Source organism: Podarcis filfolensis, assembly GCF_964270895.1.
Source record: "Podarcis filfolensis genome assembly, chromosome: 2".
Lineage (NCBI taxonomy): Eukaryota > Metazoa > Chordata > Lepidosauria > Squamata > Lacertidae > Podarcis > Podarcis filfolensis.
The window spans coordinates 17,074,739-17,090,968 of NC_139605.1; the positions used below are offsets into that span (position 1 = coordinate 17,074,739).

The 16,230-nt window shown below is 42.0% G+C and overlaps 1 long non-coding RNA gene across 1 annotated transcript; it reads right to left on the minus strand.

The window, feature by feature from the left end:
* Nucleotides 1–540: 540 nt before the first annotated feature.
* Nucleotides 541–4,489, minus strand: LOC310757374. The gene is made up of 3 exons (XR_014545120.1): nt 4,256–4,489; nt 1,551–1,670; nt 541–752 (listed from the first exon to the last, which is right to left on the minus strand). It is a non-coding gene; the product is annotated as an uncharacterized lncRNA (long non-coding RNA).
* Nucleotides 4,490–16,230: the final 11,741 nt, after the last annotated feature.

Genomic DNA, 16,230 nt, shown 5'->3' on the forward strand with positions numbered 1-16,230 from the left:
ACATCTGAAGGCAGCTCTGTTTAGGAAAGTTTTTAATGTTTAATAGGTTATTGTATTTTAATATTCTGTTGGAAGCCGCCCAGAGTGGCTGGAGAAACCCAGCCAGATAGGCGGGGTATGAATAAATTATTATTATTATTATTATTATTATTATTATTATTATTATTATTATTTGCCATCCTCTTCCTGGTGTCGTGCCCCAATGAAGAGCTGCCACGACGACTGCCTCCACCACCAACACCACATAAGCATATAGAGTTTTATTGTTGCAATACAAACGCTTTATGCTGGTTTTCCTATACAACATCAACGAACAGAAACAAGGGAAAGATTTATTCCTTCAGAGAAAGAGAGAGGAGAGACTGCGAACCCTGCGGTGCTCCCAAATTTGTTCCAGACGGCTGAGGGAACCCCTAGAACGTATGCAATGGTCACATAGGAGGGAGCCTTATTGCAAAAGCGGAAGTCCTTGCACTGGCAGGACACTTAACTTAGTACCACCTCAGATACAACTCACAAGAGCACATCTGAACAAAAACTGGGGTTGCCATATGTCTGGAAGCTTTTGTGTCCGGATCATCTTCACTATACACTTCAGCTGACCATTCCATGAGGCATCAAACACCCATTTTCATCACAGCAGGCAAAAGCGTAGATTTCTTTTCTGTCGTCGCTCAGGAATTTGCGCCTGCACATGTTTGTGGCTTTGGAAATGCAGTTCCTACGTATATGTTTTACGGTATCTGTTTCGACTGTGGAGACAAAGGCCAAATGAACGTGCAGGATACGTCCTCGGTACAAGTAGAATGCTAAGCCAGGCTGGTCCACCCATGAGGCAAGGGGAGGTAACCGCCTCAGGCGGCAGGATCCACGGGGGCAGCAGAACTGGCCTCCATCACCCACCACTGCTGCCACGGTGCCAATGACAGCTGCAGCATGCACTTTGAAGGCCACATATGGCTCCTTCTTGGCAGCTCCCATCACCATACTGCCTCCACTCTCAGTAATTAGGAGGTACTGCTGGTCTCCTCCCACCACCACAGGTAAAGGACCCCTGGATGGTTAAGTCCAGTCCAAGATGACTATGGGGTTGTGGCGCTCATCTCGCTTTCAGGCTGAGGGAGACGCCATTTGTCCACAGACAGCTTTCCAGGTCATGTGGCCAGCAGGACTAAACCGCTTCTGGTGCAATAGGACACTGACAGAAACCAGAGCGTATGGAAACACTGTTTATCTTCCTGCCACAGCGGTAACTATTTATCTACTTGCACTGGTGTGCTTTCGAACTGCTAGGTTGGCAGGAGCTGGGACAGAGCAACGGGAGCTCACCCCGTCACAGGGATTCAAACCGCCGACCTTCTGATCGGCAAGCCCAGGAGGCTCAGTGGTTTAGACCACAGTGCCACCCACCCCAGCAATAATTCAAAACATACAAAAAGTCAGAATGGTGGACTGAAATTAAAACAACATCTGGAGAGCCAAAGCTTCTCCACAGCTGTTTTAGCGGTTGGAGCAGAGACAATGACAAGCACCCTCGACAGAATCCTTACCATCAATAGTTATTAACTGCAAGCAATATCCATCCCTCATTGTGCAATTGCTTCTTCTAGGCCAGCACTGCATGCTCTCCTCCGGCACCAGTTTGCAGACCTGGCAGTTGATTGCTACTGCTGTAAAAGAAATGCCTCATTTCAGCTCTTCCTGGCAAGCAACCTGCCTAGGTGAGAAGGGTCTAAGAAGAGTTCTGCTGTGCCAGAAGAGCAGCCCCAGACATCCACCAAGCTCACCGTCTCGTTTTTTGCAGCGACAAGCTGGGTGCTTCCCAGAACCCTCCCACAAATTTATTTGCAACATTTCTGCCCTGCCCATTCAGGGGCTGATAGCAGACCTTGGGGAAAATTCTAAGCCCCTTGAATGGGAGCTGAGCTATGAAAGTGAATCCCAGTTTCCAAAGCGCATGTTTTTGGGGTATGTGAAAGGGAAATAGCTAGCTAAGGGGAAGAAGTGTACTAAAAGTGGGTTCTTTGAAAGGGGAGAGAAAATAGATTGTGCCATTTGATCTATCTATCTATCATCTATCTATCATCTATCTATCTATCATCTATCTATCATCTATATATGCTCTATCTATCATCTATCTATCTAGCATCTATCTGTCTATCTATCTACTATCTATCTATCTATCTATCTATCTATCTATCTATCTATCTATCTATCATCTATATCTATCATCTATCTATCTATCTATCTATCTATCTATCTATCTATCTATCTATATCTATCTATATCATCTATCATCTATCTATCTATCTATCATCTATCTATCTATCTATCTATCTATCTATCTATCTATCTATCATCTATCATCTATATCATCTATCTATCTATCTATCTATCTATCATCTATCTATCTATCTATCTATCTATCAATCATCTATCTATCTATCTATCTATCTATCTATCATCTATCTATCATCTATCTATGTTCTATCTATCATCTATCTATCTATCATCTATCTATCTATCTATCTATCTATCTATCATCTATCTATCTATATCTATCTATATCATCTATTATCTATCTATCATCTATCATCTATCTATCTATCATCTATCTATCTATCTATCTATCTATCATCTATCTATCTATCTATCTATCTATCATCTACCTATCTATCTATCTATCTATCTATATCATCTATCTATCTATCTATCTATCTATCTATCTATCATCTATCATCTATCTATCTATCTATCTATCTATCTATCTATCTATCTATCATCTATCTATCTATCTATCTATCTATCTATCATCTATCATCTATCTATCATCTATCTATGTGTCTGTCTATCTATCATCTATCATCTATCGGTCTATATCTACCTGTCTGTCTGTCTATCTATCTATCTATCTATCATCTATCTATCTATCTATCATCTATCTATCTATCTATCTATCTATCTATCTATCTATCTATGTGTCTGTCTATCTATCATCTATCATCTATCGGTCTATATCTACCTGTCTGTCTGTCTGTCTATCTATCTATCTATCTCTATCTATCTATCTATCTATCTATCATCTATCATCTATCTATCTATCTATCATCTATCTATCATCTATCTATCTATCTATCTCTAGCTATCATCTATCATCTATCAATCTATATCTATCTATCTATCTATCTATCTATCTATCTATCTATATCTATCTATCATCTATCTATCTATCATCTATCTATCTATCTATCTATCTATCATCTCTCTATCTATCTATCTATCATCTATCTATCTCTATCTATCATCTATAGATCTATATCTATCTATATCTATCTATCTATCATCTATCTATCATCTATCTATCATCATCTATCGATCTATCTACAGTGGTACCTTGGTTCTTAAACTTAATCCGTTCCGATGTCTTGGGCGAGAGGTCGGAGAAAAGGAGTAGGGAGGGAAAGGCATAGTGAAAACCCAGAAACAAAGGAGGCTGCAGAACAGGAGGAGCTGGATGCTTGAGAATTGTGTGCAAAATTAAGTGTGCATCGTTTAAAACTGCAAGCTTGCTTCAAATTTTAGTTTAAAGAAACCCTGTTGGACGTGATCCACTTAAACATGGCATCTTTTTAATGCTGGGAGCCGGCCAGAGTGGCTGGGGAAACTCAGCCAGATGGGCAGGATATAAATAATAAATTATTGTTATTGTTATTATTATGGGGCAGCAGTAGTAAGCAGATTGCTTCATCGGCACACAGATTTCTCCTTGCACCTTTGAAATCCCCCCCCCCAGGGAAACACAAAATCTGTTTCAGGGCTTTCTCCAAACTTTCCAGAGCAGCTTCTGTTTCTAGGTGTCAGTGGCTCACCCTGGGACCTTACTGTAATCAATAAAAATAAAAATACGTTACTAACAGGAAGAATAAAAGGCTCAAATAATAGTTGGAACAATCCCCGCTAGTTGGAGGTCTCCTCCTCCCCTCCATACCCAACGTATCACTGCATTCTCCTAGAGAGAACCTCCTGCAAGGGACCATGTTATCAGGAGGTCCGTTCCACACCATTTAGGTCTTTGGTGTGTTGTGACACCTGCCTACCCTTTGGAATTCCCTCCCCTCTATTTTTAGGTGGTCTCCACCTCTGCTGTCTTTTCAGCACCTGCTGACTTTCTGAAAAAGTATCCCCCCCCCAAAAAAAAAAGGGATTCCGAGCACTGGTGTTGTAACTCCCCTCCTATCTCATAAGCGGGACTTACCTCCTAGCCCAAAGAAGAGGGTAACACAGGCAGCAAGTAGCCAAAGCTTAGCCAAGTGTGGCCTCTGGGTCTGCAGGGTGAAGCCGTAACACATCGTCCAGCCTGTTGGCATGGAGAAGGAGAAACTGACCTGACCTCTTGCTGCTGTGGACTCTGTTTTGGAGCTCACACCCCTGGACCTATGCTGCTCCTGGCAGTACAACCTGGCTTCACCACCACCACCACCCGCAGCCGGACATCTGGAGGTCTCCTCCTACCTCTGCCAGTTATCCTATCCTGGCTGGGGACGTGTTGGCAGGAGATTTGGCCAGGGAGGGACCGCCCTGCCCACACAATAGAGGCAGAACTTACCTGGGAATCCTCAGCCAGCTCCAGAGCTTCTCCCACTCTGCCCTCCCTTCTTTTGCAGGTTAACCTCTTCTTCACAGGTACACGGGCGCTGCTACATCACGGTCGCTGCTGAAGGGCCGGAAAGGAATTTTCCTGCATTTGCAGGTTTTGCCTTCCCCATAGCAAAACGTCACAACTTTGGCGGTTTCAGACCTTGGGCGGAATCCTTTATCTTCCCTGATTTGGGGGGGGGGGTGAAGCGGTGACCCACGCCCCCCCCTGCGGCGGTGATCCCAGGGTTTCCCGTTAAAGGGGTTGTTTGAGGGGAGGCGTTGGCCATACGCCAATAGGTTGTCATTGCTCTCCCCTGTGACGGTGGCAAAATGGGGGGCGGGCTCTCTGCTTGAACAGATGTTCTCCAGAGCCAGCCCAATCCCCACTCATTCTGGATAACCCTGATGTTTCCCAGCTTCCCGGCCGGGGACTGGGAGGGATAAACACCCAATGCCTAAGCCAAGGTCTCCCCACATCTGAAGTTTTAATAAAGTTGTGGCCAATTTTAATCCCATAACATAGTGTCTTGAGTCATTATTCCACCTGGGGGTTGCCTGGGGTTGGGGGGACTCTGCCTGTCCACGCAATCTTTCCCACTTATCTAATTCAATATTATGACCAAAATCTTGAGCCCATTTAATCATAACCGACTTAACTTCTTCATCCTTTGTATGCCATTCTAATAATAACTTAAACATCTTTGACAATGTTTTTCTTTTGCTATCTAGCAACTCTGTCTCTAGTTTTGATTTAGTATTACCAAAACCATTTCTCTTACTACAGTGGTGCCTCGCAAGACGAAATTAATTCGTTCCGCGAGTCTTTTCGTCTTGCGATGTTTTTCGTCTTGCGAAGCACGGTCCGTCGCAACTGCGCCTCTTCAAGCGGCTTTAGGAAAAAAGCGAACAAACTCGCAAGACGTTTTCGTCTTGCGAAGCAAGCCCATAGGGAAAATCGCCTAGCGAAGCAACACAAAAACCAAAAACCCTTTCGTCTTGCGCATTTTTCGTTTTGCGAGGCATTCGTCTTGCGGGGCACCACTGTATCTTCCTTAAATATATCTTGCAATTGATGGTACTGCAACCACTCTGATAGCTTGCCTCTTATCTCTTCAAATGAATTGAATTGTCCTGTTCTGCTGATAATCGGGATTGTTTGAAATAAAAATAACATTCTTGGTAGCACGCTCATTTTTATAGCAGAAATTCTTCCCATAAATGATAATTTCTTTCTTCCCCAAATTTCCAAATATCTTTTGACTTCATTCCACACTTTCTCATAATTATCCTTATACAGATTTATATTTTTAGATGTAAGCCAGACTCCCAGATATTTTACTTTTTTTGCTATCATCATCATTCCTGTTTTCTGTTGCAGTTCCTCTATTTCCTTACTATCCACATTCTTAGTTAATAATTTCATTTTGGATTTGTTGAGTATAAAACCTGCTAATTGCCCATATTCTTCTATTCTCTCCATTGCTTCCACTGCACTGGATATCGGTTGTTCTAATGTCAGTATTAAACCTGTCTAGTTCCTTTTGTAATCTCAATCTTGTCGGTTAACGTGCTGTTGACTAATAATTTAGCATATTGTGCAGAGTAAATAGCCTGAATACCATTAAGAAACATTGGACCCATATCCATAAGTTCTAAGTTTCTTTTCATAAAATACCAAGACACATTATCAAATGCCTTCTCAGCATCTATAAATATCAAAGCTGCTTGTTTATCTTTCCTGGAACCCAAATATTCAATTAAATCAATTATATTTCTAACATTATCTTTCATTTGTCTCCCAGGTAAGAATCCCGTCTGAGCGATAGCTCTATATTTATATTTACCACATTTGTCTCCCAAAATAAAATCTAAGGTGTGCACCTTCTGTGTGTACACATTACCAGCCTGTTCTGGATCAAAGTCATGCTGCAAGATTCCATCTTCTTATCTGGCCTCCCCAAATGTTCTGTTCTGTTATTATCATCCCACATTTCATGCATTAGGTCTACAAAGCACAGCAATCAATATGCAACGACTGCAGTGAATGGGATCTTGTAGGCTTTTTTAACACACACACACACTCACACACACACACTACATCACAACCCAAGCACAGAATTTCCTTGTGCCTTGAAGAGTATCCAGTGATGAGGCTCAATGGTGACAAAGGACAGAGCTGAGATGACCACTCGATAGACCAGAAACAAAATGTTTGGCTTCCCTTGTACTCATTGCGCCACCTGTAAAGACTGTTCAAATGGAACTGGATTCATTTTACCCATGCTCACTAAGAGCTGATCTGGTACTGCACACAACCCAGCTGCAATCCTACACAATGCAGGTGACTAAGCCCCACTGATTTCTGAGTAAACAGGCATAGGGTTGCAGTGCAGATCTAAATCACTTATACAAACATGCAAGTTGAGCTCAGGTGGATCCAGCCAAAGGCTTGTGCAGTCCACCATCCTGCTCACTCCCTGCCCATGGGCAGCCCACAAGTGGGGCATAATTGCACTCTCTCACTTACGATCTCCAGCAACAGGTATGCAGAGAGAGAGATATTACCCCAGATACCATACAGGCATTGTGATTAGCAGGTATGATAGCCTTAGGCTCCATGGAGAATCATTTATGTTGCCAAAAGGCAAAATTGCACCGGCATTTACAGGGCCTCTCAAGTGCCTTGGCTCAAGATATATGCTCTGGTCTAAGCAATGTAAGGCCTGGCCTGTCCTGGCCTGACTATACTGGCTACCAGTTAATTTCCATGCCTAATTAAAAGTGCTAGGTTTGATCTATACAGCCTTATGCTGCTCAAGACCCCAATACCATAAGAATCACCTCTCACCACACAAATTATGTTTTATATGTGCTGTAATCTGCCCAGAGTGGTTGGGGAAACCCAGCCAGATGGGTGCGGTATTTATTATTATTATTATTATTATTATTATTATTATTATTATTATTACCCAGGCCCTGTGTTCTTCCCTGCTGTCTTCTACATACACCCTGATTTGAATGTTTGGGGTCAGTTGGCTCTGATTCTGATTCTCCTTCCTTGTTTTCTTGTGATATTTTAAGTTATATGCTGTTAAACCTCTATCTAGTTTTTGGGTCAAGTTCTTTAGTCCTATTTTTCAATGCAGATTGAATTGTGTATGGTTGAGCATTAATAGTAAATATACTGATTGGTTCACATTATGCAGGAAAAATTGCCTCAACAAGGCAATTTTTTTTATAAAAAAGTATCTATTGTATTAAAACCATCTTTGCTGCTGCAAAGCGATATTAAGCCAAGTGAGGTTAAACTATTGAAGGCTGGATCCATCTGAAAGTCACATGGTCATCGGAGCTGAGAGAGTTCTCTGCCTAAAACTGGGGGCTGCAAGGGACTCTCACCCCCCCCCATGACAGCCATCCTCATTAGCATTTTGGCACAAGTCTTATTGCTTTGGGAAAGCTCTCACAACCAATTCATTCACCTCTTCCCTCCACAGACTCTGCTAGTGTTGTGGTGTTCTCTCCTGGATTCTCAGGATACTGCTAAGCTTTGGCTGTCCAGATTCCATAGTTACCTGACTTCCGGAGGCGGCGCCAACGGCAATGGCGGTCTTCTTCTGAGTAGGAGGGAGAAGCTCCGCAGAAAGTGGGTCTGTCCGCTACGGCGAAGCGGAGACCCGGCTGAAAATCGCAGGCAGAAGGAGTCTGTGAGCGTGGGACTCGGCGGGCACCATCAGCGCCCCCCGATTTAGCGAAGGAGCCCCGTAAGGGGTTCCGGAGCGTAACGGGAGCGGCGCGGTGCTATGAGTCGACTGCTTCTTCTGCGGGGTGAAGCCGCGTAGCTGTTGCCGGAGAGCGCTGACCTTTTTCCTGTGAAAATTTGGCTGCTAAACGACTATCCGTGAGTAGGTGAATTTAAAAGATTTGGATTCGAAGAGAAAAAAAAACCTGAAAATTTGGCACTGAAGCGGAAAGGTGTAAACAGGAAGTCCGCCTTTCCGCTTTGTAACAGATCAAAGCAAAGACGTTTCTACACTACTACTTTAAAGTGGAGTTTTAAAAATTTCAAATCCAAGCATTAAAACGAAAGAATCCCCCCCCCCCAGATCAGGAGAGGGGGGAAAGCAAGGAAAGTGACTTTATTTCTTCTGGGAAATTTAAAAAAAACAACTGTCTTTTGGAATCCCTGGGAACGGACTGCCAGGTTTATGAGGACTGTTACATTTGGACTAGCACTACTTATGAACATTGTTACATCTAAGATTTAACTCTGCAAGGAGATACATCTTGAGAGTCTTCTTTGGATTGGAAACTGTTGCATGTTTTTATTGGAGGGGACATGGAAAGTTAGAAAAGACTTTGTTATTGTGAACCTTATGGCTGCTACAGTGTCCCCCTAGAGGACTATTGAAGAGTGCATCTAGCTGGGGGAATTTTCCATTGCTGACATTGGGGAATTTCCACAGTAAGGCCTGACCGTGGGACCGACCTTGACTGAAAGATAAAAGGGGATGACTGAACAAAGAGCAACAAGATCTAAGGGCAGAGTGCAACAGTCTAGTACAGTCTCCCAGCAACGTAGAGCATCTGTGCCCGGCCTTCCTGTGACTCAGGAGGAAGATTCGGGGCAAACTGAGATAAAAGGAATGGCCTCAGAAGGGGAATTTACATCCGTACTGAATAAAATCTATGAGAAACTGGAAGGCCTAAGTAAACAGGTTTCAGACCAATCAACTAAAATTGAAGGGAACACAGCCAGCATTAATTCAAACACAAAAGCTATAGAAAAATTGCTGGAGGAATCGGCGTCTACTAGAAAAATAGCTGAGGAAGCAAAAGAAAAAGTTGTGGCTGTGGAGGAAGAAATTAAACCTATGCGTAAACAGATTGGGGATCATCAGGCTTTATTGTCTATGATCGAATTGAAAGAGAGACAGACAAACCTGAGGATCAGGGCCGTGCCGGAACTTGAAAAGGACAATTTGAGTGACTATCTTACACAGGAATTTGTGAAATTTTGGAACTTGGAGCTGGAAAAAGATTTTAAGATAGTGAGCGCCTTCAGACTTGGAAGAGGGGGGAGGAAAAACAGGGTGAGAGACTGTTTGGTGACCCTCCGTACGAAAGAAGAGAGGGACAAAATACTGAGTGCACACTTTCAGAAGACCTTAGAGATCAAAGATTCCAGAGTTGAGATTTTTAAGGATATACCGAAATATCTTTTGGATCTGAGAACCAACTACGGAGACTTGGTGGCCTTACTGAGAAGGAATTGTATAGCCTTTAGATGGGAATTCCCCCAGGGACTGTCTTTTACCTTTAAAGGGAAAAAGTTTAAAATCAGATCAGTGGAAGACAAGGAAAGATTTTTGAGAGACTTCGAAGAAGACTTACAAAAAGAAGCGACAGAAGTGCTAAGAGTCCAGAGACCAGGAGTTCTAGACACAGCACCACCACCTTTGGGACCTGACAAATAAAAAAAAAAGATACCACCGCAAGAACTCGACGAGCTTTTGGGAGCAGTTGGAGGAAATTAAAATAAATACATCATGTCTCTGCAATTATTAAGCTGGAATATTCACGGCTTTAACTCCCCGGAGAAGAGGAGGAAAGTATTTCATTTATTGAGAAAGGAACAATTGGACTTAATTTGTTTACAGGAAACCCATGTGGTAAGGCTCCATAGAAAAGTTCTTATTAACAAAAGATTGGGTCAAGAATTTATTTCATCGGACAAAGTCAAAAAGAGAGGAGTTGTTATTTATGCCAAAGAGAGCCTATCACCGAAATTTGTTTTTAAAGATGAACAAGGAAGGTTTGTTGCAATTGAGATTCAATCACAAGGTGAAAAATATTTGATCGTAGGAGTGTATGCACCAAATGAGGGGAAGTCTGAATTTTTTAAGAAATTGCATGAGACATTGTTGGACTATTTGGACTATAACATCATTATGATGGGAGATATGAATGGAGTGGTATCTACAAACATGGATAAGTCGCAGAGACAGGTGGTAACTAAAGATGGCAGATTACCAAAAACCTTTTTTGAATTGGCTGACAATATGGACTTGATTGATATTTGGAGAACTAAGAACCCCCTTGGAAGAGAGGGAACATTCTTCTCTGAAGCCAATATGACCTGGACAAGAATTGACCAAATATGGATAACTAGAGGACTGGCACCTAAGACACGAAAGTGGAAATTTGTCCAAAAACTTGCTCCGACCATAATGCAGTGAAGATGGAGATGAAACTAACGCCAATCGGTTCCTATAGATGGAGGATGAATGACACCCTGTTCAGAGACCAGGAGGTGATTAAGAAGGCCCAAAAAACTTTGAGAGACTATTTTGAGATAAATCTGAACACTACGGTTGAAAAAAGGACAATCTGGGACGCAGGCAAAGCGGTTATGAGAGGGTTTCTGATCCAACAGAATGTAATAAAGAAGAGAACTCAAAATGAGAAAAAAGATAAAATTCTGGAAAAAATAAAAGAAGGAGAGAAGAAATTAAGAGCGAAACCAAAATCGCAAGAGATTCTGAGAGAAATTAAGTTATATCAAATACAATATATGAAAATGATAAACCAGGAAGTGGAATGGAAAATTAAGCAGATGAGACAAAAGTCATTTGAATCGGCTAACAAATGTGGGAAACTGCTAGCATGGCAGATGAAGAAAAGACAGAAACTAAATACTATCACAAATTTGGAGGTAAATGGAAAGATCATACAGAATCCATTGGAAATCAGAAACTGTTTCCAGAGATACTTTAAACAACTATACACACAAGGGCCACAGATAGAGACTGAGTTAGACCAATTTCTGAGAAAAAATGGATTACAAAAAATCTCTCAAGAAAAAAAGACAATGTTGAGTGATAAAATTACAGAACAGGAAGTGGAGGGTGCCATTCAGAATATGCAGTTGGGTAAATCTCCAGGACCAGATGGCTTAACCTCCAAATATTATAGAGTTTTGAAAGACTGGTTAATTCGGCCACTAAAGGAGGTCTGCAATGAGATCTTAGAGGGGAAAAAGGCGCCGGAGTCGTGGCAGGAAGCCTACATTACACTTATACCGAAAACTGAGTCTGAAAAGACGCAACTTAAGAACTACCGCCCCATATCCCTGCTTAATGTGGATTACAAAATATTTGCTGATATTTTGGCTAGTAGGTTAAAAAAAGTATTACTGGAAGAGATCCATAAGGACCAAGCTGGCTTTCTCCCGGGTAGACACTTGTCGGACAATACGAGGAATATAATTAACATTTTGGAGAAGCTGCAAGTGAACATAAACACCAAAGCAGTTTTGATTTTTATAGATGCGGAGAAAGCCTTTGACAACATTTCTTGGAGTTTTATGAAGAAAAATCTTCAGGGGATGGGGGTGGGCCAAGGGTTTGAAAATGGCATAAGTGCAATTTACTCAGAACAAAAGGCTAAACTAATTGTTAACAATGTGGTGACAGAGGAATTTAAGATAGAGAAAGGTACACGACAAGGCTGCCCAATTTCCCCATTGCTTTTTATTTCTGTCCTGGAGGTATTATTGAATATGATTAGAAGGGACCGTTTGATTAAAGGTATTCAGGTCGGAGCCAAGCAATACAAATTGAAAGCTTTCGCAGATGACCTAGTTTTAACATTACAGGAGCCAGAATCTAGTTCGAAAAGGGTTTTGGAATTGATTCAAGAATTTGGTCAGGTGGCAGGATTTAAGTTGAACAAGTCAAAAACTAAAGTTCTTGAGAAAAATTTAACACCGATTGAGAAAGAAAGGTTTCAGAAGGAGACAGGCCTAACAATAGTAAAGAAAGTTAAATATTTGGGGGTTAACATGACTGCTAAGAACTTAAACTTATTTAAAGATAACTATGAGAAATGTTGGTTAGAAGTGAAGAAAGACTTAGAGATATGGTCAAACCTGAAGCTTTCCTTGTTGGGCAGAATTGCGGCTATTAAGATGAATGTATTGCCAAAGATGTTATTTTTGTTCCAATCTTTGCAAATTTTGGACAAGATGGACTGTTTCAAGAAGTGGCAGAGAGATATTTCTAGATTTGTCTGGCAGGGCAAGAAGCCCAGAATAAAATTCAAAATACTAACTGACGCAAAAGAAAGAGGTGGATTTGCCCTGCCAGACCTGAAACTTTATTATGAATCGGCCGCATTTTGCTGGCTGAAAGAATGGCTGCTTCTTGAGAACACAGACATTTTGGACTTAGAAGGTTTCAATAACGTTTTTGGGTGGCATGCATATTTGTGGTACGACAAGGTTAAAGCTCACAAAGCATTCAAAAACCATATTGTCAGGAAAGCATTGTTTAATGTTTGGCTAAGATATAAAGACTTACTGGAGAATAAAACCCCAAGGTGGTTGTCACCAATGGAAGCAAAGGCACTGAAAAAGTCCAATATGGAGGCCAAACGGCCGAAATATTGGGAAATATTGGAACAAGAAGGAGACAAATTGAAATTGCAGAGTTTCGAGAAATTAAAAGACAAGGTGCGAGACTGGCTTCATTATTTTCAAATAAGAGAGGCCTATAATTCGGATAAAAAAATAGGCTTCCAGGTGGAAAAATCAAAACTGGAAACTGAATTGTTAGAACCCAAAACTAAAACACTTTCAAGAATGTATAACTTGCTGCTAAAATGGAACACGCAGGATGAAACAGTTAAATCTGCTATGATTAAATGGGCACAAGATCTCGGTCATAACATAATGTTTGCTGACTGGGAACAGTTGTGGACCACAGGTATGAAATTTACGGCATGTAATGCCCTAAGAGAGAATATTATGAAAATGATATACAGGTGGTACATGACACCAGTCAAGCTTGCAAAAATCTATCATTTGCCCGATAATAAATGTTGGAAGTGTAAAGAAAATGAAGGAACATTCTTTCACCTTTGGTGGACGTGCCCAAAGATTAAGGCTTTCTGGGAGATGATATATAATGAAATGAAAAAAGTATTTAAATATACATTCCTTAAGAAGCCAGAGGCCTTTCTCTTGGGCATAGTCGGCCAATTGGTACCAAAAAAGGATAGGACTTTTTTTATGTATGCAACAACAGCAGCAAGAATACTTATCGCAAAGTATTGGAAGACACAAGAGCTACCCACCCTGGAAGAGTGGCAGATGAAGTTGATGGACTATATGGAATTGGCGGAAATGACTGGCAGAATCCGAGACCTGGGAGAAGAGTTGGTGGATGAAGACTGGAAGAAATTTAAAGACTGTCTTCGGAAATACTGTAAAATTAATGAATGTTAAAATTATGCTTGGATTGGCAATAAGTGGTAATTGGCAACAAAAGTTAATAAGATTATGTAAAAAATGTATTGATAAATGGTTGAAAATATTGAGTTATAATATGTTATGACACAAAGTTAAGATAATTGAAAAAGGGTAAGAATTTGCTGAACCGAGTATGCAAATGGGAATACAAAAGGGGGGAGGTGTGAGGAGGTCAAGGATACAAGCATATGAATTTGAGGATATGGAGAAAAATGGATTTGTATTACCTTTTTAACTTCTTTTTTAATTAGCTGTTTTACGTGTATTTTTTGTGTCTTCTTTTTTTATTGTTTATTTCTATCTGTGGTTTCTTTTTTATTCTGTAAATCTCTATTTTTCTCTTTTGTAAAACTCTAATAAAAATTTATTAAAAAAAAAAAAACAGATTCCATAGTTACCTAAATTCAAGGACTCTGAAGGTGCTCTTTCCCTATGGGGTGAGGGAATAAGTCCATGCCTGTTCCCCACCCATCAAGGTGAATGGCAGGGGGAGAAGAAGAGCCAGCCCCTGAAAAGAGCTGTATCGGTGTGTGTGTGCAGACAGGCTTTCAAACAGCCCCACGCAATGCTTTGGGTGTGTACATGGGTCCCTAGCAGCAGAATATGCATGTGTAGCCAAATTGAGCAGGACTGAGCAGAGGTTGCAATCCTGTTGGCCACTGTCAGGCAGCAGAGGAAAGCCACTGGCAGGGGTAATTGTTAGGCAAATGAAGGGGGGAAGGAAGCGCCATCACCTTCCCCCAATGAAAAGGGTAGTCCGGTAGAGGACTCCGGGGGGTGTTGCCCTGTCCGAAACCTAGGGAGGTGAGGGCCCACGGCACGCCCCTGAGCGGTGACACCCGTGGGATCCTAGTTGGCGTACTTCAACAGGACTCCCACGGCTGGTGGATAACCCTTCCTGGTCTCCGTGCCGGGTAGTCGAGAGGAGACAATGCCTAAGGCCAATACCTTCCAATTCCTGTAATCAATAAAGTTGTGGCCTTTTACGCCCATTAACCTTAAATAATGTGTCCAGTGTCTTCATTTCACGGCAGGTTGCCAGGAACAGATAAGACAAGGAAAAGTCCTTACCACCTGCTTTTTATTCAATATTTACTGAGCGAGCCTTGGAATAATGGCGTTGTCCCGAGTAAATCTCCACACACACACACCTTCTCTCTGACTTCCTCATTCATCAACAGCACACACACACCCCCTATGTTTGCTGCTTAGGGCCTTCTGCCTCCGGGCTCTTTGCTTTCCTACCTTTAAGGCTTGCCAGGTTCTGAGAATGGTGGGTCTGGACAGGGGCATACAAAGGGGGTTGCAGAGGGGGCAGGCCACCCCGGGCAGCATGCTGGGGGGTTACAAGATGGCCCGCTGCCTCCCCCCAGCTGTAGAGTGGCGGTGGGCGTGCATGCAGTCTGTATGGGCGCTGCGTCTGTACAGGTGTCCATATGGGCTGCCGCTCGCACAGCAACCGTACACGTGCACAGACCGCACAGGCTGCCGCACGTGCGCAGTCCATACAGACATCAAACATGCGCCACTGGGTGGTTCGCCCCGCCCCAGGTGATGGAGAGAGTCCCTCCGCCACTGGGTCTGGAATGGTTTCTAGTAATAACATGTCAGCGAACTGTTCTCCTCCTCCTCTCCCATTATTTCCCAGCTTTCCCCCTCATCTTTCTCTGAGGTGTTGAAGGAAGGATTGAACAGAATTTATTCTGAACCCCAGCTTTGTGTAGAAAAGTAACTAGGCCTGTTTGCAAATGCATCCCAGTAACCAAGCCTGTTTGCAAATGTAAAAAGGAAAAACTTTCTGTCTGTAAGTTTGCAACACAAAGGGTGAAGGAAAGTTTAGGTTGACCGAATGACCTGAACCTGTTAGCCACCCTGAGCCCAGTTTTTGAACCGGGAAAGGACGGGGTATTATTATTATTATTATTATTATTATTATTATTATTATTATTAGGTCAAGAATATGCTGCAGGAGCTGGCTTTATTAAATCTGTTTATAGATTACCATAGGCGTCCTATAGATCCCTGGTGTCCTAAGATCCTGTTACAAAGAATGTCCACACTCCAAAAGCCAAGCCAAGCCTCCAGATGTGGAAGATTAATTATTGTGGCCGACAGTCTGCCTGATCAATGCTGGAATTTTAAATCTTGGCCCTCGTATCAAGTTCTAGGAGTTGCCCTAATCCCTCAGTGCTTTACTGAGTCCTTTTTTTTTTAAATATTTTTTATTAATCAGTTTTTATAAGCACACAAACATAACATAACATAAATACAACAAATACTTA